A 26,069-nucleotide genomic window follows, 5' to 3' on the forward strand; every position below is an offset into this window, starting at 1 on the left:
ATCTAACTTTGTAAAGCCCTTTGTGCCAGAAAGGACTTAAATCTATTATTTATTTAGTACAAACAGAAAAAGCATTTTATTCAGTTTAATTGCTCCCTACTAACACTTTATAGCTAAAAAAGGCTGTCAGGCATATTTTCAATAGATATGGCAAAGAAGTGTGAAATCCAACACCACCTATTCCTTTAAATTGAAATTTTGTATCACTAAGTTCCTGCAAAAATAGTGCATTAAAACACAGCTAACTTGAAGAAACTGACAGTAAAAACTGGAACAGAGCCAGAAAGCTACAGTATACAAGGATTTTCATGGCTATGAAATGTTTGCTCCTCTGTGGTGCAATTACTCACCAGACTAATTCCTCTCTGAGGGGCTAGGTTCCAAGCCCTGTAGGTGCGAGACTTGAGTACGTGAGAATGCTCATCCACACCTGAAGATGTTTGCCCACCACACCATTTGAACAACACTGCACATTTAAGGAGCACTGAGAAAATGGCATAGCTCTAAGTCAGGATTTCAAGTAGTATCAGTAGCAAACTGTGATGAACCTGCACCACAGCAGCTCACACCACTGCCTGCCTCCAGACTGCAGCGTCTGTTCTTCTCACAGAAAATGATTGAATTTGATGGCTACATTCTCCAGAGCTTCATCCCTCCAGCACTGCTTCACACCTGAACAAACTCAAGTACAAAATGCTTCCCCTCTGATTTGGTAGCACTTAGACTCAGCCTTTATAGGGAATAAACAACATGTAAGACAGCAAAACAGCAAGTTCTGTATGTAGCAGCTCTGTAAGTCTGCAACTACATAACATTTTTACATTAGCAACATTACTTTCTCTACCCAATCTACCAGACTACCCTCTAGATCCCTGACAATCTAGAGTTTTCTACAAAAGGAATGGTGCTGGCTATAAATAAGTTTATATATTTTTAATTAAAAAAATATATTGCAATAGCTACTGTGCACAGTTTCTAAGTTCTTGCCAACACTGACTGAAATCACCTGTAAGAACTCATCCAAAATGTTCACTGTACACAAAAATTGTCAACTGACAACAAAAATCTAGACTGGCAATTACAGGTCTGGTCCTAAACTGGCTTCATACAGAACAGCTGTCAAATTATTTTCTCCTAGCATGAAAATTTATCTTTTAGGTTCTCATCAGTACAGAAGCAAGCTGTTACACAAATAAATGCTCGGATACCCATACATCCTTTTTGGGCAAAAGAAAGTACTCTTCTTTTTTTCACATCATTGAGCTAGGATATATATACACACAATCTGAAAATATTACTGGACTATATTAATATCACACATTACTAAAATTACAGAAAGCTGTTTGACCAACTAGTATTTCCACTTCTTTTCTAATGTAATGCTGGTGTGGACACTGTTCCTTCAGCACATTTATGATCATTTTAGCAGCAGCCATTACTAGCACACAGACACAAAAATGCCTTCTCATTCAGCTGATTCAGATAAGAGGGCAGGGTTTGTTAAAAGCCTGGAGGGCTTCCTAGCAGCCAAAACAGTTGGCTCAGCTGTATTATTTGCCAGTGGGAGTGTCTATGGTGGTAAATCTAGGACAACACTTGGTTTTGCCAATATAGACAGGTGTATCCTGTCATTTGAACATCCCATAGGAGCACTCTCATGCTTTGCAAACAGTGCTGTCACCCAGCAAAGCTTCACTTATCCACACACCCTATCACACAAGTACTTAGAGTCTGCAAGGTATTTCTGAGCAGGCCCTGATGCTCCTCTTGTAAACCCAGGTGGGATTTGCAAGCTGCCTGAATTACACCAATACTTCTGCTGCTTCCTAAGGACAAAGTGGATGTCAGATGCTAAACCCAGAAATGTATAATGCTCACAAGACCAAAACATCAGATACAATGACACACTCATTGTGAATATGTCTGAAATATCTCTGACTGATCAGAAGTGTTCAACTGCCACCTTTGAGGTAGTCTTTTCTTGGCTCAGTCCATCAAGAAAGGCTGGGAGTGCTGCTGCCACCCCAGAGATTCGGGATGCTGCTACCGCTGCTGGTAGGAGGAATACGTGCTTCTGCAGTTAAACTCCCCTTACTAGCAACAAACCCTCCCCCCACTGCACTCCTCATGATTTGCATAGGCTTAACTGAGTTTTACAATCCACTGATGCAACTTCCGACAACAGAAATTTCTCTCTTTTTTCTATGATGGCATCAGGCAATTCTCTATTGTATGCTGCAATCCCCACTCCTGGCAGGGAGCAGCTTGTGCTGAATTTAGACCGTCAGCTGAACAAACTTGGCTGCACAGGTAAGAAAGAAGTCAATGGAAAATATTAGTAGTTAGCAATGAACTGTTCAGAGTTAGAGATCTATCATAGTAGAAGATATTTTTTGTAGTTGTCCACTGGCTAATTGCAGCTAATCACATAATCCTTTAAGGACAATTCCTTTAAACAACATAGCCATAGCTATCTGTAAATGTGCTACTTTAGCATGGCACTACTTTCATGATTTTTTCTATTTTTTATGGAAAGATTTTTATAAAATTGGTTGGTGGACAGGGGGGGAAGAATACTGACTGCACCCGTTCCCGAAAGGCTCATAAATGGCCTCCATTCATCCTGAAATGTCCAAATTCAATATGCAAGATAGAATAGAGTTTGCACTGAGTCTCTCCAGCACTTAGCCCTAAAGATGGTAATTTTAATAGCTGTAAAATCTGCAGAGGGAATAAATGAACTAAAAGGTTTAATGGCTGACTTGCATTTTACTGTGTTCCACAGGGATGAAGTGGTTTCATATTCTGTATCTACACTTTGCTGAAGGTGGTTTAGAATTTCCATTTGAATCAAGCCATACCTTTTACCAGTGTTCTTCCCCAAACCATATCCATTATATGTGGAAGCTGGATTATTTAAACTTGATTTCAAGATATGAAGTCATTGTCTAGGAAAGGCAAATCTCTATGAATTTACATGGATTATTCTCTATCATTAGTAACTGACTACTGTGTAATCCTTAGTATCTTCTATTTAAAACTGCTTTTAAAATAAAGTATGTTTCAGACCGGAATCTTAGGGCAACTTCAGCAAAATTTTTGTTAAGGAAATTGATGCTGTGGTTCTTTCTTTATGCAGCTTTGGGTTTCAAATCTCTCTAGATGGGTAGTTTGGAAGGATAGTCATTGTTTAATTAGTATTTTTCTCAATTGGCATCTGGAGTTAAAGATCCACAAGTGAGTATATCTATCCAAGAAACTCTCTGAAGATTTACCTACTAGTAACAGAATGTGCAAAAGTTCAGAAAATTGCTCATACTCACTCATATCAACTTCAGAGATTTTCTTATTTTAAATTAGCAAAAGCAAGTGTAAAATAAGGAGCTTTTCTTTACCCCTTTCCTCAAAGAGTGCAACCCACCGGCAGCCATAAGTGCATTTTCCTTTGCTAAATGAAACAGATGCTCTACCCAGAACATATACAGGTAAGACACACTTTGAAAACAGCAGTATTACCTCTGAACGGAAAAGGTCGACGTAGTCCTATCCTACTTAGGCATGCACACAGCTGGGCTGGGTAACAGGATCGTTTAGAAACAACAGCTGCTCCGGAGTCTGGAAACACTGGAACCCTGCATACAAATTTGGGAGCTGAAGACTAAGCTATGCAGAGACTTTCACAGCTACTAAGTAAACCGCCTTACCTAGCAGACTGATGCATGTCTTATTTAATTAGTCTACAACTGCTAATTGATAAAACAATACAGATGACAAGAGGCAGAAACAATTAGTAGGGAGACTTGGGCAGGAGAAAGAAATCCTGTCTACCACCACCAATTACTAGCTGTTTTGAACCATTACTTTAAGGGCTTTGAAGTACTTCAGTAGTTTGATTATTTAGAGAAATAAAGCAAAACTAAGCCAAACCACTGCACTATAAATTACATTGCTTTAAATCAAGTGTTTTTGTTTGTTTGTTTTCTGTTTTTTTTTTTTTTTTTTAATAATAACTGAAGTAAGAAGGTTTGTCTAGCCACAGGAAAAGCAAGCAGTTCCCATAGGGTACCATACTGCTGGGAAGAGAAGTATAACAACTGTTCCAGCACCTACTTCACCTCATCTCTGCAAGGATAGCTGTGTTGACAACTCCTCCTACCCTACTGACAGAGAGAAAACAAAAAACAAACAAAAAAAAGAAGGAGCTGGAGTATGTATGCAGCAGCCACCTGGGGAAGGAAGAAAGGGTGGCTCATATCAGTGAGGAGTTGGGAGCAGCTGCTGCCCCCTTCCTCTCCTCTTCATCTAGTGAGGATGTATTAAGCTGTAGCCCAATATGTAGTATGAATTCCCCTTTCCTCTCCCCATGGCAGCATGGCTTCCCTGTACTGGCTTTCATCTTCAGAATGGGAAATGTCAACTTTGCCCACACTTTCTGAGATGCTTTAAGACAGTTTTATGTATGAACACCTGAAAACGAGACAGCTCAAGGTAAGCATGCTAGAGTTATTAAATTTTTCTATTTTGTTAATGTATATGAATACACAAACAGACCAACTATTTTCAGCTGAAATCATCTATGGTAGAGGCAAATAAACTGTTTTGCAGTGACAAGCCGCAACCAGGAATCTTTCATTCTTAATAAGTCTGAAGAACAAGTTCATCCAACATCCAGGGAAACTTCACCTCCAACATTCTTAGCAGAATGAGTGCGTGTCAGTTTTAAGTAATTTTATTTTCTGGGAAAATTATTCCATTTTTATCACACCAAAGACAACAGAAAGCTACAGGTACTCCTTGAGAATGCTGGTTGTTTGCTTTCTGAAATGAGAAGTGTCAATAAGAAACTAGGCAGAAAACCAAGGAGAGTTGACTGAATGAGGAGATGCACAGTACAAGCTGTTTTTGAAGCAACTGTCACATATCTTCCCCATGGTTAGATGTGAACTCAATATTTCAGGTCCCAGACCACTTGCTGCCTAAGGAAATAACATAAAATTATGAGTGAGAGCAGGGAGGCTTGAGTGGGGAGAAATGGAATGTCAGCTGCATAGCTTTCATACTAATCCTGTCAGACCACTTTCAGGGCAGAATATCTGTTCTTTTCCTTTCCTGCTGGATGTGAGGTGCCTTTCCTGGGAGTTAGCTATGGGTAAGAGGGAAGTTATGGTAATAGAGGAAATAAGTTAAGACACTGGAGCAGTAGCTGGTGAGGGAACCTGGTCTACTTCTGTATTCAAACTGGAAGATTCCCCTGCTTCCACTCACACGAGCACTCCTTTCCCAAACAACCCTCCACGGTAGCTATTTAATTAGTAATGCTGGTATTGGTGTGGGAGGATGAGCCTTGCCTCTGAGTTTAGCTCTGACCCATGGCAGAGGCATGCTTTTATTACTAACACACTACTTCACTGCTGATCATGGAATAAAATATTTAATCAGGATCCATATGTATGTTTTTGTAATGCTCACTTTCCCTCTCTTGAGTATCTCTGCAACTAGAGTACAATAAGAAAAAACAAGAAATTACAACAATTTCACAGAAGAAAGAGATTTCTACTGCAGCTATCGTGTTTAGTAGAAACAAAATCACCTATGCAGGCTCACTGCTGAAAGCCTACATGGAGAGCCTCAAACTTAAATATCAAAAATAATAAATACAAGAGAAATTCAGTAAAACTACTAACATAATATTCTAATGAAACTAGGGGACTAACAATTACATTTTTTATTCTCAGACAGTGAAACACTAGTATGCCAAAAATACACATAATATTTTAACAGACAATCAAACAGGATCAGAATCTAACAGAAGTGGGTATTTGCAAATACATCATCAAATGCTATTTAATCTGCACATGACAGACATAAGTCAAGCAAGCCTAATCCTGGTTCTCTTTCATTTGGAATTTAGACTTGCTGAGAAAAAAGTGGTACCCCAGGCCACAGTTCTTGTCTCTATTTTCATTCATATCCACCCACTTCAGCACTTCCCCTTTACTCCTGTTCCATCCATCTTGCTCAGTCCTGTTCTCCCATCTTGTTGGCCCTGTTTAATCTCAGTTTTGCTTGCCCTCACTCCACTGACTCTTTCTCAATGCACCACATTCACCAGCCCCCTTCCTCTCTGTTCTGTTCTTCCAGCATTTGCTCCTGCTTGCTATTCCACCTACTCCTTCCAGCTCCCACCTCTCTATTCTTGCTCTCTCCCTTCCCTGGGCCCCTTATCTGGTTATTGCCTGAAACCTCATCCTCCCTGCATGTCAGTCATACCAGTTCTTCTTCAGGCTACAATATCAAGAAGTCTGAGAAGGCAAGGGGAAAATCAGTCTTGGCACTGCATGCTGCTGCAATAGGAAAGATTAATTACAGGAAATGACCAGTTCAGATACCAGAGCTCTAAGATGAAGTGTCTTCAGTTAAGCAAACATCAAAAACACATGAAGGGACAGAAGATGCTGCATGGAGACAGAACCTTCAGTCTTACAACAATGTGCACAAAATTACACTTAAGCTTATCACTCCTTCCTAAATATCTGCTCCTTGCCTCCAAAACCTACAGTTCATCAGAAGACTAAAGACCTCTGCGAATCTTCAGCTCAGCCATTAGGCTTTGACAATGAGTGCCTGATGAGTGAGAAAGAGTTCAGGTTTTCAGAGGTGCCCAACTTGACCAAAAATGCAGAATTTAATATAGCTAACTGTAGACTTGGATGGATGCCCTGACAAATTTCAAGTCTCTGCTTGAAAACACAGGCTGGAGCTTCAAAAATAAAACAGCTATGCATTTATTTGAATATGAGCAAAATACCTTCATTCCTTAGACTCAGTCTCAGAAATGAACCAACTTACTTGAAACTTCTCCACAACGCAGCCTGAGGCAGATGTTTGGCTTGAAAAAATTTACCACAAATTCTTCTAAATTGTAAACTGTATACAATTTAAAATGGGATCTCTATAACAGAAAGCGCCGGATTATACTAACTTCATCCATAATTAGGATAGATACACTCAGCTTTTTAATTACTCTTTTTTCCCATCCTGCATTACCATTGTTTCTCTTTGCACCTAAGAGATACATTTCACAAATGTTTTGCAATGATAGGTAGAAAAGTGAAGAACTGTTACTGTAAACATTACCCTTGAAAACACAGTCATTGACTTACATTAGCACTATTTTGCCCTGCCAGTGCTAAGACTCAATGACCAGCTTTGCAAGAAGGTGCAGAATGTGATTCATAACAAAGATTCTCCTCCTTCTATGTTTCTCCAAAATATTTGAGAAGGGCTATACAGTAGACATTTTCAACAAGATCAAGCCAATAAGAACATCTATATGTGGGCAAATGTTGCAAGCCTGCTGAAAGAGAAAGGAACTTCACAAGGAGTATGTTTCCTTCTTGCTCAGTGCTCATTGTGAGATCTACTGGCTTTCCCGCTGACGTTACTAAGACTTGACAGTGCTCAAAACAGTTCAGGACTGCCTTCTGTATTTCAGAATTAAACCCAATTATTTGAAGCCTATCTCATGAAGGGTAGGCTTCAGAGAGAAGATGTAAAAACATTTCTAAAAGCCATCCGTATGTGCTACATACCGAGCTTCACTACCCAGGACTCCACAGATCAAGAACTCTACATCAAGAATTACTGGAGTCATGAGGTTTTTCACCAAAAAACGCATTTGACAGAGCTTCTTTGATGCAAAAAGCATGTTACACCAACCCAATTTGTCCACTAATATCTATTTTAATATAAAAAAGTGTATTAGATCTGTCTTAAATTTCCTTATAAATTATCCTTTTTTTTCTTTGCAAAAAAAGAGTTGGCAGGTCAGCTGCTACTTCCAACTAGACCTAAAGGATTTTCATATTATTATTTATTATTATTGTTAACAGTGAATTTCCCTCGCCTATCAGTCAAACCTGCTCTGACAGGCAAAGCTGAACTGCCACACAACTTTTTGCTGATGGGCTCTGTCAGAGACGAGAATGACATCTGAATATTTCTAAGGTTGTTACAACCTGGCCTATATTCTTCTTCTTCAACAACATCAGCAGAAATCTCAAAAAATCATGATTCAACTCCTGAAAAATAATGATATTGGCACAGAACTGGCACAGAAAATATACTTAAAAGCTTGGTACTATAGGTTAATATGTCCATGATCCATGATCCTGAATGGATCACCTGAGCCTATTAACAACTCTGTCATGAGGGATTTCATAAGCTGAAATAGTCTAAACCTATGAATAAAAATTACTAAATAGTCACCTAATTGATTTGCTGAGGTAGTCTCTGTTTAGCCAGTATTGGATATTTCAACCACCTCTGCAGCTCTGTGAAGGTTATGAAGGTTCTGTGAAAGTAGCAAAATAGAAAAATAAATGAATAAAACATTTGCAGTAACATGAAATTCTCTTTACTCAAACTTTCCTTAGTCAAACTTTTTAAAATTAGGTCATAAGGTATAATTATAGAGTACAGAACCTCATTCAGTCAGTCACAGCACTGGATCCACTTAGAATAAACACTACCACTACTGATAAATGTACAATATTCTTCTTAATACCGTTTAGCTCCTTATATGAGCAAAGGCATAATTAAGGTGCTTGATGCTGATCTATGCAGAACACTCATGTTTAAAGGAGCCACTGTCAATATTTCACATTGCTGGATGAAGCGTAACGAACACTAATGAAGAGCTTTGTCATGGTCTTCTAAAGAAGTCTAATAATCTGGGAATCCTGACACTGAACACATTATTTCATTCAAAACTCGTTTCCCAGTCCTTCACCTCCAGCTACCCGTCTTTGATCCAAGTCAGCGAAGTTGATCTATTTTTTCCTCTATCAAGTATATCACTATGCTCTCAGGCATCTGTCACATGAATCCAGACTCTCCAGACACTTCCAAGTACCAGTCCAGAAAAGGCAAAGCAAACAGACAACATGTAGTAGTAACACATGCTTCTAAAATGCCACAAGAAAACAGACAGTAAAAAGAACTGCGTCTCATTTGTTCAACACAACAACTTTACATCGAACTACTAGTGTATTCTGTTAAAAAGGCGATGTGATGCACATCATCCACTTTAGAAAACTCCAGAAAACACACTTGTTGAATATCACCAAAGGAAAACATTATTAAATAAAACTCATATATGTTAAGTATGTGAACGTGCAACAAAGAAGACGTAAAGTAAGTCCTAAAATTATATTTTTGTATCTGTTTTTTTGCTGAAATTATTCAAAATACATCCCAGTTACAAGAGATCTCACACTTGTGTAGAGATGCCATTCTAATTAGATAATAAAATCCACAGACTTGTAAGATTTTAATTTTCTGCATTTGGTGTTGCATACAGACTTTAAAATACCTTAATATGATATTTGAATGAGATGAATAGAATAACTCCAATATACATTAAAAAGGCGTTTCTTTCAGTAGCTCTGTCCTACTTTCAAGGTTTCTACTGTAACAGCACTGCTATTCTCTACCTCCCCTGTAGCAGATTGCAGCTTTCCTCCGCCTTCCTAGCATGGCTAATAAGTTCTGGGTTTGAGCAGCTTAGACCTCAGGCTACTAGTATGTTGAAATCAATTATGCAAAGCCCATTCATTTTGATACAATGTACTAAACTGCTGCTGTCACCACAGTAGGATGGCTACTCAGATCGGTTTCTTGGATTTTTCCCTCCTTCCTCCATTTTTTTTTTTTTTTTTAGATCATCACAATGTTTTCATCCATTGCCAAAGTTGGCACTCTTTTCAAATATAATGCCCCTACCAAGGATGAAATGCTCACTTCAGGATTAATGTAAAATAAAAACACCAAAATGAAAGCTGAAAACACAAGTACTACCTATAGCGTGATTTTTACGTGCAGTGAGATTAGTAAACAAATTCATTCAGTACACCAAATCTCAAGTTTCGTCACAAATATCTGTTCCAAGATTAAAGACAGAAAATACTCTAAAAGCATAAAAGCTGCACAAATTAAGATGACTTTCTCCTACACTTGCTTTTAAATGGATGGACAATGAGGCAACTATTAATGAGATACTGTGATATAAAAATTTGCTTATAAGTTTAGGATAATAGTGCACACTCCATCCACTTTTTTTCAGTATTAGAAGTGTCTATTTCTGATGTGTTTAATTATAGAATAATCTTGAAACTTTTTTAGTTTGTATCCTAAAGTTCTTAAAAGTAGAAGTGGCATTAGCTATCTCAGATTTCTTGTCAAATGTAAATTTGCTTTTTATGATACATATTCACCCATTTCGATGGCTATTATCATTTCCACGAAAAATGATAATAGAAACAATAATAGGAGAAATAATAGAAAAAATATTATTAAAACATATTCAAAAGATCCTGTCACTATATGCACACTGTAAGATATAAGTGAGATTCCTTAAGACAGCTGGGGAAGTCTATCTACAGATGCTGAGAAGTATGGACAGCTCAAGCAGCTTTTCAAATTGCAACCCTGGAAGGAAAGCTTATTCTTAAGGAAAACAAAACAAACAACAACAAAAGTGGGTATTTCTTGGTACGTTTAGTATGCTGAGTCAGCTCAGCAAAGGGTCAGACAGGAACCAGAAAGGAGGAGGGAACAGGACCAGCCCTTTTGGCAGTAGCAGGCCATTTCATTGGCACAGCCAGCTCTTCCAGCCTCACATACTACTGAACTAAAGATGTGAAAAACAGCACGTAAATGTATTAATGCCACTGAGAATCATTAATTTACCACATGTAATTCAACAACATCATAGCTTACTCAGGAAGTAACAGCCCTTGAAACTGTATTTGAGATCATAAATTAAGTTAAAGGTTACTACTAAAGAAATCACAAGTGTCTCACATGTTGCCAGGGAGATAAATGCAGAAAGAAACAGGAAACAATGCTTCAGTCTATAAATGCAAGCGACTAATCTGGAAGGAGGGGCATAACTTTCAGCTTGCAGAGCTCAAGTTTACACAAAAAGACCCAAAACAAAAGACACACAAGAACCTCTCAGAAGGGCTGCAGCAAACAAAGTATCAACACTTTGCTGAAACACAGAGCGTATTTCCAGGCACCTCATTTCTGATAGCAAAACCAACTTCTAAAGAATCTGACATCCCTCACCCACAGTTGCTCCTTCCCCTCTCTGTGCACAGGTGTTGGTGCAGCTATTAGAGGTATAACTGTAAGGCATATCACGCAAATATTCCAGATTAGAAAAGACAAAAACCCTTCTAATTAGACTCAATAACTGTGACACAAATACTTTCCAACAGTAAGAATGATACAACACTTGAATACAGAATAGGAAAATGACAGAACTAAGTCATGTTTCCCATAATGAAAGGTTGTAAAGCCACAGAGCAATTTCTTTCCCCTGCAAAGGCCTGAATCTCAAACTATATTTCTACGTGGCTCCTGGACAGCTAAACATACAGCCCAATTATTCCAAGCCTCATTTGCCCATTTGCACGAGTTCATGCAAACTCATGAACAGAAATCTTTTAAACTGTCTGTAGAGGAAACACCCAGTGTCCAGCCCCACTTCTGGTTTAGACACTACCAGTTACATGTAAAACTCAAACTTCTGCAAGGTTTGAGAAACGAAGAAGATACAACAGGCCACAGGAGAGCTATGTCCACAGTAAACACCGCAGGAATGTAAATGCTACAATGTAAGTGCTGCCTGTGTTGGCAGAAAGCTCATTTTCTGCGTTGCTGCTATGGGACTACTCACCCGCGCTGGCAAAACTTGTTCCTTCCCCATCTCCCAGCCTCCCCCAGACCCTTTCAATTCAATCTCAAACTGCAATGATCATTAAAAACAATGAGTATGTCTGGCGCAAGCAAACGTGCCTTGACTATCAACTATTCATTAAGTACCTGGCACTGGATCCATAATATGGGATTCCGACATAGGAAGAAAAGCTTTAGAGCTCACTAGAAAGTATGAGCTTTACATATAAAAGAGTTTAAAGGTGCATCTTCGTCTAACAAATAAGAGGAGTCCAAGTTCTTTGTGACGAGGTTGATAGTTTCATACTCTGTATGAGCTAATTTTCCTATTTAGATACCATCTTTTTGAAATCACAGATAAATTAAGTCAACTTTAGCTAATGTGGTAATGATTTGTAGTGAGTGGCAGAAATTCCCCTGTAATTATGCATGAATTGATGTGTGATTTCCTAATGAGCTTAAGTGAAGAAATCATCATTTTGTGATAAATACCTTATTTCTTAAAATGCTAGTAACACATTTCTAATAAATTTAATCAAGCTACTCGCACTCATGTAACATTTACAATTATTATGTGAGCAGTATTTGACACTGCCTTATAGCTTTGGCTGATTGCTGTGTGTTAAAGTTTGGCATTTCATAAATACTGTTATAACAATCATTATGTTATTTTTCCTCAGAACCATGACTTACTTCATTTTTAAGCTAATTTAAATTCTCTAGGAGTTTTGTATCTGAAAGACAAAATTCTTCTGCCCTTTATATAAGAACGTGCACATCAAGAAAAGAAATCAAGTTTTTCTACATTTTAGGACACATCTTCGGGATGTCACAGAGGGACAGTGAAGTCTCACTACAGACAACTACTTACAGGGTTCTCATTTTAAGAGTTCCCCAAGTAGGAGCATTTCATCTCTCTGAAGAATTCCTGATAGCTCATCTCCAGTTCTCCCAGCTTTCCTGGTAGAAAACCAGCACAATATTAAACTCGGTGTGAAGCTGAATTTCTACAGGAGCTGGAAAGGCAGAAAGCTTGCTTAAGTGTACAGAAGTCATGACCTATGTTCTTTTTCTTAAGAATTTTAGCTCAAATCTTCTATAGCAAGCAGCTGTATATGAAATGCATGACTAAGGAGAGTCACAGACCTGGGAACTTCTATGAGTTGTCTCATTCTTAAAGACTGGAAACAAAATGCCTCTTAATGCACTTTTGCACATTCAAATGCTGGAATTTAGCTATCCCAAGTGTACTGTAGGGTTACCACCTTCCTAAAAGGAAGTATGCTTAACCAAGGGAAGCCTCCAGCTCTGTTATGCCTCTTCATGCTCAGCACCAGTATCTTCTTAGAATTTCAGAAGAAAAAGTTAAGAGAGGAAACCTGGTTTAGAATTCCACATCTAAAAAAAATTTTGTTCAATCTCAAGTATGTCTTAGCAAATCTCTCTCTTAAAAGCCTCTATATTATAGCAGTTAATAAAACAATCTAGATTACAATCTTCCTTCCTATCTTTCCACCTATTCCTATATGAGGTCAAAAAATTGAGCGAGTGACGAGTTGAAATTCTCTTTCTTGAAGAGGTATTCTTTCTTCATTGTCACAGGCATTCTTCATTTTTTTCCCCCCACTCTGGTTTAAAGTTGAATCAAAATTCAAGCAGGCAGAATCACGCTTCATATTCCTCTGTCTTGCCAACTCATTCTCACCAAATTCCATCCTCCCACAGCCAGAATATGTTTCACAGCTTGATTCAGTCCATTTAATCTTCCTCCTTCAAACGTCCAAACTGCTCCTGACTGACTGTATATTTGTTAAAGTTTTTATATTACAATCAATAACAATACCAAAGTTTTTTTTAAAAAATATGGTTATCATGTAGACTGCGATTTTCAAAGGAGGAAGATACTGAATTTCCATTGGAACTGTTGGAATTTCCAGCAAGAGCTGGGTTTCTATCCAGTTTCCAGGCCTCTGAATATCTCAGGTCTACTGTACTAAAGAGAATACAAACTACTCCCACATTTCTCAAAACTTGTTTTCTCTGTGATTCCCATCATCATTGCTCCCTGAAATCTTTGCTGTTTAGGAGTGGATTAAATACATACAGCAATAGTTCTAATGTGACTCTTCACCTATAGTAATTGTCAATGGACTTTTACCCTCAGCTTTCAAGTACACCAAACATCCGCTGACTTTTTTCACTTTAAGGCTCAGTGCACAGTTTCCTTAATTCCAGGGTTTGCTTACAATGAAATACTAGCTTTTAGTATAGAAGTCGACAAAGCTTCAACTTATTGAACCTAGAAGGTCAAAATTTGCATTATTTTCCCGCAGCTGTGTGTGCTGTTCCAGCTGGTTCACACTTAAGAGCTATTTTAAAAAGCCCATAACATAAAACAACAATACATACACTATTCTATTGGAAGTTATTCAAAATTCTCACTTTTCTATTATAAAATTATTTTGAATAAAGTTGCAAAAGTTCTTCTTTCTCTGAAATATTTAATTTAAACAAATAAATATTGCCTTTGTAAGGACATCACAATTCTTTTTAAACTTTTTAAAGTACATAAAACAGTCAATATTTGTCAGTTAAAATAAAAACTTACACTATCTTCATACTTGCTGTTACACACCCTAAAACAGAGGCTCCCTCTTAAAAAACACTGTGCATCATTTCTCTCTTCAAAAAGATCCTGCTTTTAGAACCGTTTAAACAGCATTTTTCTCCACCAGTTTTTTTTTTTTTTTTTTTTTTTTAATTTAATATGGGTCTAGAGGCAGTATTTCTACAATCCTGCATCTTGCATATGGTAGCAGCTATGGCATTAATCACTATTTCATATTTCAGAGTTAAAAAGTATTCAAGAAGAGAAAACACTATAAACCCCTCAGGAAATTGTGATATTAGCAGCGTCTTTTCTCAGTTTAAACTCTCATCCTCTGGTACAAGGAAACACTGGTAAACAGTAAATATCATGTTCATTTGATCTATATTACAGGCTAATTAATCAATAAAATTTTATAATTTTGCCTACATTTTTTGAATGCTATGTTCAATTTCCATCGAGCTGTAAAAATAACAAAACAAAACAAAAAAACGGATTCAATTTTTGTTTCCCCTGAAACATGACACAGCCTAACCTAATCACAGCATCGGTACAATACACAGAAAAATGTACAGTCAGAGTGTTTTAGAGAAAGACCATTGAACTGCACTTTTTCACTAGCATAAGATTAATTTTGTAAAACTGAAAACAAAACATGCTGTTCTTCCTTTCTATAAATATACTGGATTCTAAACTGCTACGCTTACGCAATCTGTCAGGCAGCATAAGACTGCTCTTTATATTTATTGTTTATCTAATAACACAGACCAACTAATTCTGGAGTAGCACTGTTCTTGGTGGCCAAGAGACGCTAACAATAAGAGACAATTCACTGAAGAAAAATTCTTCATTGGCAGTTGTGCCAAAATATGACACCTACTCTATGAGTACTGAGGCTACAACATGATTTTTAATTGACTGGCATGCAGCCTATCCATAGTGAACACCCATAAGAGCAAGTATAAACCAGAGACATCACAGCATACATCTACTCTTTACAGGTACAGCTAAGGAAAGAGTTTCAGTATATAACTAAATCAAATATATTCTCAAATACCTAACAAAACAGAGACCTCTGTCACAGGCTGTGTTATCTGTAATAGCACACTAAACTTTAAAAAAGGACAAACAGATTAAAACTATGACAGCAGATAGAAACGTAAACATTTTAATATGTTAGCAATATCTGTGGCAGTGAATGTTTTTACACTGATGAATTTCAACTTATGTTGGAACATACTGGCATTAACAAAAACCATGTAATGGGATGGGATAGTTAGAAAACCAGTACAAATAACCCTTTCTACAAGTAAGCAGAGATTCTTGGGATGAGTTACTGAAGACTTTGTATAAGTCATGTTCTTGAATAGTTGTTAGTAATATTAAAATAATAGTAAGTAATACATACATTTTACCTAAAAAAGAATATGAAAGTTGCACTCTGCAATTGCCAATATATGATATGTAGTTACTGGAACATACTGAAGATTAATGAGTACACTGAAATGTACCCACACCCCCTGATTCAGTGCCACTTGGAGTCAAAATTATGGCATTAACTCACAGGCTCTGCATCCCAGGAACCAGTGAGCTGTGCCAAAGAATCCTTGTTAAGTTATAATTACAAGATTTCTGTTTTGCCAGCCACTTCAGGGGCAGATGCATGTGATCTCAAGATGCCAGCTCTTTAGTGTTAGGTAGAAGCAGGCAAGATCATTAATTAAAACTAGTTAAATAATGAAAAAATTCAAATATTTTCCAGTAAACTCCTCTCATTTATCAGTCCACATGCTTCCTTATGTGGTTTTGTAATTAATATTTTATAGAAAAAGGGGAAATATATTTCTAAGAAAATATACTTCAGTGTATTAAAAAAACCAACAACAAAAAAACAGAGATATATAGAAGCAGGTGCAGTCCAGCATCAGATGAAATGGAGTTTAGCTAGTTTTTAAAATTTATTTTTCTTTTGCCACAGTATTTCCCTTTATATGATTCTATGAAGTTTTAAATCAATTCAGAATTATAAAGGGAATAACTTCCTTGCCTTATGCAGTAGTAGAAAGAAGACTGACTGCAGTAACTTCCATTTTCTTTCATACAATAAAACTCTTGAGACATTCTTATTAATAATCACTGACAAATGCAAAGAAAAAAAAAAGTAAAATAGTAAGACGGGGAACATACTCATTGTGGAATTCATCTGGGTATGACACAGGTTGATGCAGACATGAAGCCACTGAAAGTCCTTGCTTCAGGGTTCTGGAATATAAAATAATCATGCTGTATAATTTTGCATAATTTGTTTAGCTACTGAAGCACAATTTAGTTCCTCAGTTCACAGATAATGAAAAAAAAAAAAGAAGGAAAATACTTTGCAAAGTATTTTCAAAATCCTAAAGTTTTTGTTGTTGTTGTTTTCATTTGTTTTTTTTTTTACTATTGTGTATGGTATACAAGTCTCTAGATATTAGAAATTATCAGATATAGACATCAAAACCAAAACATCTTGAACATGTCTGGTGTTAGGCTCTCATGCTTTTGCTCATTTGATGAAAATATTGATTTCCCCCCAGCTGAATGCTGTACTCTCAGAAATATATCTGAGCTGGGCATAGTGAAGCTCCAGACTCAGAAAGCTTCTCCTGCTGCATTCACCAACTCTAGGCTAGTTTGTACTTGAACATTAAGTATACAAAAAAACCCACAAACACAAAGAATTCAGTACATATTTTAGATAAGATGTTCAACGTTTTTTATATTTCATCCTGGATTCCTTTCCACTGATCTAAATCTCATTTAGAATCAATGCAGAAAGTTCAGAACACAAAGCTATACACACAACCTGGATCAATCAAATCCAAATCAAGATTGCACAAGAAAAGTCCACATTCTTTTCCTAAAATTCACTTTGCATAAAATAGAATGGTTTTGGTTGGAAGGCACATTAAAGACCACCCAGTTCTAACCTCCTGCCATGGGCAGGGTTTCCATCCACAAGATCAGGTTGCCCAGCGTCCCATTCAACCTGGCTTTCAGCACATCCTATGTATACCTTCCCTTTAAGCACTGGAAGGCTGCAATGGAAGGCTCCCTGGAGCTTTACTTTCTCCAAGTTGAACAATCCCAACTTCCTCAAACTTTCTTCATAAGAGAGGTGCAAAGTCTCAGTGACTATATTCAAAAGAACAAAAAAGTATGAAACATTTTTATTTAAATATATATATATGATTTCACACTTCTGCTCAGCTGCATAATAAAATGATTGTAACATATCTATGAAAGAAAGGGCCAAGATTTCAAGAGCTCACACTTCAAAAGTACAAGAGACAAGAAGTGAAAACTTGGCAACAAGACAATGAGAGTGTTAGCTGGTAAGCTACATGATAATTTTTCTTTTACTGAATGCGTGCGGTCACCTGATTTTTTTAAAATTTCTTGATGTGGAAGTTTATTGGAATAGATCATTAAACTGAATAACTTTGTATCAAACACGGAGACAGAAGCTCACCAACAATGTAACTGAGAATCAAACTTAGATTTTCTTCCAACTCTCACACATTTTCAATTCTTTGGAAACTAACACCTAAATACGCCTTACATCGAGATACAGAGGTATCAGAAGGAATGGTGATATAAATATTTTGGAAGATTATTTTTGTTTTTTTTTTTTCACATTGATCACTATAATATTTCTATAACCATCTATAATTCAAAATGGTCTTCACGCTTTTGAATAAAAGCCACATCTCACTTTATTTCTTTGCTTATTCCAAACACATTTCACATGGTGTTTGACCTGAGCAGGAGCTTTTTGATTACACCACCAGCAAATTTGATACACAAATAAAAATATAAACAGTAACATAAAATGCACCTTAGAGAAGAAGTCTCAAAAGTTAACAAGGGAATTATGCTCTCTATTTCCATCCAAAAGTTGACAGAGCATTTAACTACGTTTAGCTCATATCAGAAATCTCATCCTAGTTGTTAAAAAACTTGCATGGAGAAAAATATATCCATAGTTATATGCACTGCTCTGCTCCTTCACTTTAGTTACCAAAGCCACGAGGAGCCACTCACTTCCTGACCACAAAGCCCATCATTGAAACAAAAAAAAAAGGATGAAAATTCTCATTAGACACAGGACACACACACATACTTAATTTTGAAAGACTCCTTCTTTAAGTCTGACATCAATAGCTCCTGTATATTTACTTATAAACTAGGCTCCCCTAAGTAAAAAATATCAAATTTACTCAATTATGCCAGTTTAATTTTCAGTAATTAAATCAAATTTCACAATTCCATCAAAATAGTAATTTCATCAAAAATAGTAGGTTATAATCTGGAAAGCCTAACAAGGAGAAAAAAAAAATACCATAATGGTTTTATGACCCTATTGGTATATATGAAACTGTAAAGCAGGAAAACATGCATTTAGTTCAAGCTCAGATGAGTTTCTGACCCACTACAGTCAGAGGGAACATAATCTTCCTGTGCAAAATTACTTTTTAATTCACATAAAAGTCAACAAGTGTGTAAAACAGGAAAGTAGAGTAGACAGAAAGAGAGTAAACACTCAACAGAAGTTACAGGTCTTCGAAGAACAAATTTTCTTCAAAGTCACTAACCCAGCAGTTCTGACTTGACCATTTCAAAGAGAATCACCTGTCAGTTGTGCCTTTGAATCTCAAGAAGCTCTGGGAGCAAGAGTTGAGCTTGGCCAACTACCAGCAGAATATGTGGTGCCTGCATTTACCATCTACTTGAGAAAGAACACAGAGCGATAATCTCATATATTACATAGCAGTTATTTAAAGCCCTTTGGAAGATCAAGTCACTGCTGCTGAGCGTTTCTATACCTCAGGCTATACGAAGACATGTTAAATGCTGATTCCGAACCCTACCATTTTGTTTTATTTCACTACAATGGGCAGGCTGGGAGTTGCCCAAGACAATGAACGTAGCCATAACCCTTCTTCATGGTAAACATATAATTTCCCCAGTGATCCAGTAAGCAATAACAAAAAGTTATGTGTAGTACATATAGTGTTTATATTCCCCTGGGTTTAATATGGCTCACAGTAAAATTGATTTTGTGGAATCTTGCAATAAACCTCATCAAAGTAAATGAAACCCACGCTGGCTTTTTATAAAGTGATTGGATTCAGGATGATAAATTAACCCTCACTGTCAGAGAGACTCCCAGCAATGCACTTGCTCGATTAAACACCTCCAGACTCTGTTTAGATTTTAATTTGTCTGCAGGACTTCTTTTACTCTCTCTGAGATTCCAACTTACTGCTTGTAAAAGGGATAGCAGCTGAAAACTATACTTTTTCTTTTCAGACTAAACAGACCAACCAGATTTATATTTGCCTAACCTACATAAAAAAACTACTGGCATTTAGTCATATCCTGTGGGAGTGAGTAAGGAGAAGGAAAAGAATGAGCTCTGCTTACTCACAGTTCCTAATCAAACATCAGGAGCAGAGAAGGACTGAGTAATTCTAAATTTTTTGAACATATGTGAAATTAGAATTTGTTAGAGAAGCAACAGCAAAATCCAACGTATACTCTGTGGTAGTCTACAGAAGTAGTACTCTTCTGAGTCACAGCAGTCTTTCCTGCACTTTTCATTCCTAGCACATGATTCTCCTGAAAATGACCATCTACACTTGCCAAGGAAGATTATTCCTAATTCTTTGCTAGACTTTGAATATCCAGTTTTGCCATCATTCAGTTTCTGTTTCAGGAGGAAGGAAGATGTATCCCCCCAGAAAATTTCATAGTGACCTTCCCTAGTGTTCCTTAAGAGCCTCCAGTGATTGTCAAGAAGGAAAAACAAAAAAAAAGAGGATGTTTTCTTTTCACAGCTACCATGCAAGATGTACGAAAACCATTTTTTTGTTGCCATATTTACTCCTGGTTAAATGAAAATATTATTCATTTAACTAGGAATAAAACCACTGAGATTGTGAGATTTTTTTCTCATTTCCCAGCCTGTCTAGGGAGAACAGGCTGCAGTAAACAATCATGCCCTATTTCATTCCTACTTAAATGAATTATCATAATAATAATTACTAGCAAAAACATCTGGTTTCTGCTCGGCACAGACGGCAAATTCTTTGACACATTGCTTGCATTTCCCCTTCTTAGTCTCCAGGTTGAGGGTCTCAGGCTTTTTTTAGACCAGTATACATGCCAACCCCAAAGCATGCCTGTTGGTGTCGATCTACGGAGAGACTGCTGATGACTATAAAATGTTTGCTTTGTTGTTTTTGGTTTTTTTTCTACCTCCAGAAAATTACGCCTTTGTAATAATACCATTTCTTTAACAGCATTTCCCTGCTTTTCATACAGATGATATATGCATGCAAACACTTCTTCTTGTTTTTCTTCACTCCTAAACAACTGCCTGGAAAAGGAATGTTCCCTTTGCCATCATATTGGCCAGTTATTGTATAATGTTTCTACCACCACTTTCTAAAATGAGGCTATCCAACAGAAATAAATGTAACATTCAATCTAATCAATAACTCAATTGAAGAGATTATTATTCTTTGAAAAAGAGAAGGAAGAATTAGAAATCAACTTATTCATCATGTGAGACTTTACACTAACAGTATCGTCTTATATAATACCTTTTATCAGAGGATCTTAATATCTTAATGCCCAATGCCCTGGGGAGCCTGTTTCATGCTCTCTGCCCCTTGCTGAAGAGCCTTTTCCTAACACCCCATTTGACTTTTCCACAGTGTAGCTCCATGCCATTCCCTGGGTTCTGCTGCTGTCACCAGAGAGCAGAGCTCAGTGCTGCCTCTCTGTTTCCTTTGCTGGGAGCTGTAAGCTGCCATGAGGCCCTCTCTTAGTCTCCTCTTCTCTGGGCTGAACAAATCCAAGGACCATAGTCATTCTTCAGATGTCTTGCCCTCAGACCCTTAACCATCTTTGTAGTTCTCCTTTGGATGCTCTATATTAGTTTTACATCCTTCTTATGTTGTGGCACCAAAATCCACACTCATTGCTCACTGAGGCCACATAAGAGTGGAGCAAAGCAGAGTGGGGCAAGCTCTCCCCTTGCCTGACTGACAGTGCTGGGCTTGATGCGCCCCAAGGTACAGTTGGCCCTTCTGGCTGTCAGGGCACACTACTGACTCAGATTCAACTTGCCATCAGCCAGAATCCCCCAGATCGCTTTCCATGGGGCTGCACTCTGGCCTCTCATCCCCCAGCCTGTACACAGATAGAAGGCTGCCCCCATTCTAGCACTTGCTCTTGTTGAACTTCAAGCAGTTGGAGACTGTCTAGACTTCTAGTCTGTCAAGATCTCTCTGCAAAGCCTCTCTACCCTCAAGCAAGTCAGTAGCTCTTCCCAGTTCAGTATCAGCAGCAAATTTACTTAGTGTGCATTCAAGTGCTGAGTCCAGATCATTAATAAAAACGGTGAAGAGAACTGGCCCTTTAACAAAGCCCTATGAAGCCTGCTAGTGACTGGCTGCCATCCTGATATAACCCCATTTATCACAATCCTTTGAGCCTAACCCATCAACCAGCTGTTCACCCATTGCATTATGTTTTTGTCCAGCAGGATACTGTAAGAGCCAGTATCAAAAGCTATGCTGATGTCCAAAAAGATTACATGATCTGGCTTCCCTTGGTTAACCAAGTGGGTAATCTTGCAATAGAAGGAGACTAAGTGAGTTAAACAGGACTTGAGTAGATAGCTTCCACTGACTAAGTAGTCCTGAGCTCCCTCATACTTTGCAGGTACTTCAAGGCACTGCAGTAGGACAGGAGCACTTCGGGACATCCTAACCTTGCTCACTTGCCAGAGTGACTCCAATGTCTGAAGTACAAAGTAGAGTTGCCAGAAGTTGACTTGCAAACAGCTCATTTATATCAAAGTGTTTTAGAAGATAAGTAAATATGTCTCATTTTATAAATGGAAAACAGAGGTACTGAATAATTCAATAACACACAGGGAGTCTCACAGGATGCTAAGCCAGAAACAGGGCCTTGGGATCTGAACTTTGCTGTCTGACCACTCCTGCAATGGTCCTCTTTCTACTTATGGAAGAATCTACATTAACACAGGCCTGCTGGCTACTCTTGCAGATAGAAATGCTTGTTTGAGACTCACAGCAACCTGAGATAGAAGACTTGCCCCACTGTCAGTGAAATATCACTCCCAGGGATACTGCTCAGCTGTACATTCACTGATATAATTAGTATCATCTGGTTTAGGTGCCCACACCACTGTTCTTTCATCTGAATTTAAGTTATCTTAACTGCACGTGATATGTAGAATTTCCAAAAGGATTATAAACTCAAGTACATAAAATCAATGTTATATGAAAGAAGCAATTAGAAATACGTATTCACATAATGATTAAAAAAAAAAAAAATTCTAAGGCAAGGGTTAGTATATTTAAATGCTTTCAGAAAGTGACTATAAATCTTATTACAACATTTAACAATTCTTATATCTTCTTTATAAACTCTTTATGAAGTTCTAGTTATTTCCTTGTCATTTTTGCAAGTTTCATAATATTCAAAAGTTATCTTCAGCCTGTCAGCAAACACTTAAGAAAAAGAACTAAAAATTCCCCAAACAAAACACAAAATCTTATCATAATTCTACAACTTAACAACACTTTTAAACACACATTAAATATGGGAAATTTATTGCCTATTATTTCCAGCACTACATAGAATATAGAAAATATATACAGCCTACAAGAAAATAAGCTCTCGCAACTTTGCATTTGATGATAATGAATCTAGAACATAACCTAGACTTCTGAGCAGAGGTCAGCCAATCATTAATGCAGTTTTGCATTAATTAGGTTATTTTATAAAATATTTGGATAACCATGTGAATATTGTAATTTTTAAACTATTAACAATTTGATTATATTCTAAGACCCTAATCTACAGGCCATACTCATACAAATAACCTCACTGATTCAACTATTTATTTGAGTGAAGGCTGCAGATGGAAATCATCTTTTCAAAGCAACTGGAAAAAAAAAAAAAAAAAGGGAAATAAAATCTTAATGAGTCTAAAAGAAAATTTAACGAGAGCTGAACTGAAATTTTAGGATGGCAAAAGCTAAGCACTAATACTTGCCAGGGCCTACATCAAGTTGCTTCTACTTTCCAAAGATAATTAAAACAAATTACAAAAAAAAAACACCGTATTTTTCATTGCTGAAGGCAGTCAGGGAAGGCAAGTGTGAGGTCCCGTAGGATCCATGTGACAAAAGCAAAGACAACCAAACAAAAGGCTCTTCTGGATTCCAATTAGGGTTGGTAAGCATAGGCTGAGGTTACAATATTTTCGTTTACATTTCCTGAAGTCTTCTAAACTCTTGCAAAGTTTTTGAAAGCACCGCAGGGGCTGCTATGGTTAAAAAAAAGGAGACATGAATCACAGATTCTGTGGAGCCAGAGTCAGCTGCAGAATCAATGTGGTAGGGCAGCAAACCTCTCCTCTCTGGAATGCATGCAATAAAAGAGTGATACTAAGAAATATGTAAAGATCCTTATATTCTTACTCCAATCTCACAATAAATTCAGACCCAAAAGTAGACCTAAATATCTAATAAGAAATATTATTCTCACACCAAATAACTAATAAAAAACATGAAAGACAGAGGCCAAAGATAATCCAGGCCAAGCTGACCCAGAAAATTTCGACCATATTTATCTATAAATAACAACAAGTATTGAACATACACATTTTCTAATAATGCACTTCTGTACACAAAGCATTTTCTTCCCCATTGGCATCAACAGAACACTCAGTACTGCTGAAAAACAAACTGCTTCTATTTATATGCTTAAGCATCAACTGAGGAGCCTCTATTAAGCATCTCAATCTGAAAAAAGTTTCCATTTTCTCCACAATCAAGGAGTCCAAGCAGCATTAGTGTCTTCTCAAAACATACGACTTGAATAAGCAGTGAGTTTTAGTTGAACTCCATCCAGAGACACATGTTCTCCTCTCTCTCTTCCCCTCTCCCTCTGAAATTCCTTGGATTTCTATATTCATGTGAGATATTGAACATTTACTGTAAGACAGCACAGAGGGAAAGGTCAGCAGTCTGGCTGCAGAGAGACTGCCTCCTTCTCATTTGCAAGGATGTATGTGCCAGGCTCAACCCGAGGGTGCTTGGGGATGCAGAAGTAACTCCTCAGCAAGAAAAATCCAATCTCCTGTCCCCAGGTAGGCTAGACAAAACGTTCCCGCAGGCCAAAGCCTGAAGGGGTGAAAAGGCAGCAGCGGAAATGCAGAATGAGCCCAGGATGTAATGCAGCATAATTGTTCTCCAGTGGTAGCTCAAGAGAATGAAGGGAAAAATTGGACCTGGCAGCAATGGCACTGGCAAATCTGAACAGCAAAAGTCAGAGCTCATTCATTAAGGAACTGGCAACAATGCTCCCAAGCACCCGTGACTACAACACAGGGCTGGCTCTTACCCACAGAGTTAAGTGGCTAGTAGAAACATTAATCATGTTGAAGAATATCTGTATTCATTGGGAACCTCATATTATCACTGGGTAACACGCACAGGCTCAGAAGGGCCTCCTCCTGATGTGATTATAGTGTGGAACAAGGTTTTCACCGATGATATAAAAGCATGATTTTACCGTTCATAGCAGGGCTTGTTCTTGGCATCTTATCCTTTTCAAAGAGAGCTGGAAGTAAGAAGGGACAAGATAATTGATGCAAGTGTCTGACCAGGGCAGGTCTAGGTGAGCTGGGAACATGGTGTTGTTCAATCAAGAAACTCAAGTATCAAATCTATTTAAATAGTTTTTGAAATCAGGCACACAGCTAATTCTGAATACAACTCACCACTCATTTCAATAAAAGGCTGCCTGTTTATTTTATCTCTTTGGGAAGGCATTTATACTGGAAACACGTGACATTCTAAGTTGGAATCAGAAAATCACTTTAAATGTATAAATAAAGCACAGATCTCGTCCTCCCTGCAGTTGCTCTGACAAATTCCAGGAACCTTTCTCAAGCCCACAACAGGGAAGACTTGTTCTTTCTTTCATCTACAACTTCTGCAAACCTTTTGCTCCAGGTAAGCTAACAACCGCACACCAGACTGTCCTATTCAGCATTAATTGCCCCAGCTCATTATCTAATAAATTTCTCCTTTAGTTCTGAATTTCTCGTAATCTTGGCAAGAAACTTTATCTTCCCCACACCTCACTTCCTCCAACAATAATCTTCCTCATCATGGCTTTCTCCTTCTTTTTTTTTTTTTTACCTCTTTACATCTAACTCCTGTGCTCCCAGAGAATACTTACCCCTCCACTCAGTGAAATTCTTCTGCCTCCTACTTATACAGATTTTCCCACAATGAATTTCCCAGACCCACCAAATTACCCTAGCCCTCATGGTCCATTTTAACTTAGTTTTCTGTCTCAGACTACAGTTCCCCAGCTGCCCCGACTCTCTAAATCTGCCTCATTCAACTATTCAAATCAAATGCTCACTTCCTCCTCTTTCTCTGCATATTTTTTTACTGTCAGAGTAGGTCTCCATCTCCTGACTCTATATGGAAGCCTCTTCACTAGAAAAATAGCAAAGATCTAGATGGAGGTCAAATAAATGGCTGTGATTCCTTTCCCAAATGCAAAGTTTCAAAGAAAATCATGACTAGCTTGATGCAGCACAGCCTAGTGAATGTTAAGA

At 37.6% G+C, this 26,069-nt stretch overlaps 1 long non-coding RNA gene across 23 annotated transcripts in view; it reads right to left on the reverse strand.

Moving 5' to 3' along the window:
• LOC116226148 (uncharacterized) overlaps window positions 1-26,069 on the reverse strand; it is a 213,213-nt gene that overhangs the window by 43,874 nt on the left and 143,270 nt on the right. For 17 of the 23 annotated variants that reach the window (XR_016465751.1, XR_004166253.2, XR_016465746.1 and 14 more), the window contains 2 exons: window positions 16,538-16,612; window positions 3,517-3,632 (listed from right to left, as the gene is read on the reverse strand). The exons of 2 other annotated variants lie outside the window; for them this stretch is intronic. This is a non-coding gene — a long non-coding RNA (uncharacterized LOC116226148). The remainder of the gene's footprint in view (window positions 1-3,516; window positions 3,633-16,537; window positions 16,613-26,069) is intronic. 4 more of the 23 variants (XR_016465754.1, XR_016465748.1, XR_016465743.1 and 1 more) reach the window with 2 other exon arrangements.

Source organism: Phasianus colchicus, chromosome 4, assembly GCF_987193195.1.
Source record: "Phasianus colchicus chromosome 4, bPhaCol1.hap1.1, whole genome shotgun sequence".
Taxonomy (NCBI): domain Eukaryota; kingdom Metazoa; phylum Chordata; class Aves; order Galliformes; family Phasianidae; genus Phasianus; species Phasianus colchicus.